General features: G+C 31.9%; 1 pseudogene; it reads left to right on the top strand.

Moving 5' to 3' along the window:
• Positions 1–660: 660 nt before the first annotated feature.
• LOC121130687 (eukaryotic translation initiation factor 3 subunit I-like) lies at positions 661–2,543 on the top strand (annotated as a pseudogene).
• Positions 2,544–3,214: the final 671 nt, after the last annotated feature.

Genomic DNA, 3,214 nt, shown 5'->3' with positions numbered 1-3,214 from the left:
TCTATAACTAAAAACTTTATAACTATAACTTATAGATATTTCAACTGTCGCCAATCTCCTTCTCCTTTAGGAGATATATTTAATAAAGATAAAATATATTACTTATGTTTCAAGACATCATGAACCTGACTGTCTTATACTAATAAAGAACTACCCAAAGATTTATGTTATACATACATACATGAAACTATATGTGGAAGTCATAACTATAACGACAATCGACGAAAACATAAGAATAAAAATCATAATTTATATACATGTGCTGAAAATCCTTGCTAAATAACTACTTATAAGCAATATAAAATGTTAAATTAAATATTAATTTGATTTTGATCTTTTCTGATAGTGTATTTAAGTATAAATGATAACTGATGAATCATTATGTAGCTGCAAATAATATAAAATGTATAAGATTGCTTTAAATCGTTGATTACTCAGAGTTAAGTTACTTTGTTGAGTCAACATAGAATAATTATTTTGTACGTGCTCATTAAAAAGTACTTACAAATCGAAAAGTAATCAAAATCACATTTTAAATTAATCTTTGTAAAAAGTAATCTTTCCTCTTTCTATGTGCCTTTTTCTTTAGTTATGTTAGTCCAGCTAAAAATGTGGGAAGCGATATTTGGTGCTGAGGTAGGCGTCGGCATTTTGTATCAAATAAAAAATAGAAGGGAATACGTCATCAACAGAATCAGTGTATCTCGGCTTTGCCCATACAACGTGTTAAATAAATCCTTCAAGGATGAGACCCATAGCCCTACTCGGACACGATCGTTCCATCACTCAAATCCGTTACAATAGAGAGGGAGATCTTCTTTTTCTTGCGCAAAGATAAGAAACCCAATGTTTGGTACACTGTGAATGGTGAACGGCTCGGAACCTTCAATGGTCATACTGGAGCTCTTTGGTGCCTGGATGTGGACTGACCTCAACCCATTTGATAACAGGTGCTGGAGATAACACAGTTCGTCTTTGGGATGTTGAAACAGGAAGTTCCTTGGGGATAATTGATACCTCCACTTCAGTTCGTACTTGTGGCTTTAGTTTCTCAGGGAATTATGTGGGCCTACACGACAGACAATCACATGAAGTTCCCTTGTACTCTCTCTGTTATTGATGTGAGGCAAGGCTTCAAGGATCAAGATCCCATTATGAAGCATGATATCCCTATGGACGGACCTAAAATCACTGCACTCATCTGGTGCGTCCCTAGTTTTCTCATTTATTTATCTTATTCTGCCCTTCTCCTTCATTTCAGGTTTATGGATAATACCATTATCACAGGGCATGAAAATGGTAACATTGCTCAATGGGATGTGCGCATGAATAAAACTACATGTATCATCTGACCATACTAAAACTATCACAGATATTCAACCTCAGGCGATGGTTAATAATCTTTCTTTTCTTCTCATTTCATTAGTTAATTCATTATTATTCAATTTATAGCATCAATGTTCATATCGTCATCAAAGGATTACACGGCTAAATTATTTGATCTTAGTACACTAAAGTGTATGAAAACTTATAAAACGGAAAGACCTGTTAACAGTGCCAGTCTGTCTCCTAAAATGGATCATGTAAGTTATATTTTTTATTCATATTTTGACTCATTCCTTAATAGAGCGTTTTCTCTACTGTCATGAATTAATTATAATTGATGGAGACGCCATCTTGGGGGGGCTCAAAGTATATATTTTTATTACTTAAAATGGACAAGTTTCTAATAAATCTTGATATAATTTTATCAAATGGCTTTCAGAATAAAAAAGATTTAACACTTCCATTGATTAATACTTTATGCCTATGATTAACAGTAGTATTTGAATAAGTACTATGTACTAAAATTCCTCAAAATGCCTAAATTTATACTATCAGTTTTTTTTTTAATCAATTAGACACGATAAAAGCAGGACAAATTGAGAAAATTAGCTTATTTTTTTCCATTGTTATAGTTAATTTATTGCATACAATATGTTATTAATTAACAATTATAACATACTTTTAAATTAAAGTAGGCATTAGGGAGATAGATTTTTGATAGACAGTAAGGTTTAAATCCTTTTAAATTGTTAGTCTCATTATGTTATAAAATAGTTCCATCATTTTTCTTGATACTTGGTTGTTTAGTACCCCAATATTCCAGACATCAACAATGCTATCGTCACATGAAAACCCTCTAAGCCTGTCACAATTGTGACTTACATATATATCATTCTCTTAAATAATCTTCATTTGTTTCCTTGCAGGTCCTACTTGGTGGTGGTCAAGAAGCTATGGATGTAACCATGACTTCCACTGCATTGGGAAATTACATGCTAGATTCTTCCATGTTGTTTTTGAAGAAGAATTCGACGTGCTCAAGACATTTCGGTCCCATTAATTCGGTACAGTTCCACCCAGATGGTTTAAGCTATGCTTCTGGAGGAGAGGATGGCTACGTTCGTGTGCAATCATTCGACCCCCTCATATTTTGGAAATAACTTTGGTTTTTGAAAATAAATTGATGTTAAATTATAATCTATTATTTGTAATTGAAACTTCTTAGTTTTTCGTATTTTCTTCTGTTTTTCTAAGGTTGAAAAAGATTAGGCAATAAGGATATACAAATATTTAATCCGAAACCATTTGAAGTGATATAACTCAATCTTTAGCTCTTGCTTTCTATCTGGATATACTTAAAATACAATGGAATTTGTATTTTTAGGCTGATTTTCTATTGCATTTTTTTCATTAGATTTTTTACTTCATTAAAAATACATATATAAATTGAAAATCTTAAGTTATTGTCAGTTAACTGCGCCACCTCGTTAAGGATTGGAAGGTATATGTTAGTTAAAAAAACTTTTTAAGTAATATGCCAGATATTTTTATTTGACAAAAGTCAATTGGTACTATTGACAAAATTATTTTTCTCTTAATGCAGCAACGTGGATCTGAATTATAGTCAATTATTTCTCAATTGGACGATGTCACATCATTTGTGATGGCCTGTATAATGTTTCTTTCAACAATTAAATTCAATAAAACATATTAGATTAACTCGTCCCCCCTTTGAAAAGTGCTAAATAAGTTGCATGCAACTGTCAGCTAGATATCTCAACACACATTCTATTAGGACAAGATTTCCACACACATTGGTAAAAATGGAAATGCTACTAAATTAATTTCCTGTGGGGAGTATTATTGTGCAACACAATTATGGAAAATA

This window comes from Lepeophtheirus salmonis, unplaced genomic scaffold (assembly GCF_016086655.4).
Source record: "Lepeophtheirus salmonis unplaced genomic scaffold, UVic_Lsal_1.4 unplaced_contig_10694_pilon, whole genome shotgun sequence".
Taxonomy (NCBI): Eukaryota; Metazoa; Arthropoda; class Copepoda; order Siphonostomatoida; family Caligidae; genus Lepeophtheirus; species Lepeophtheirus salmonis.
This window is presented reverse-complemented; position numbering and strand designations above follow the sequence as displayed.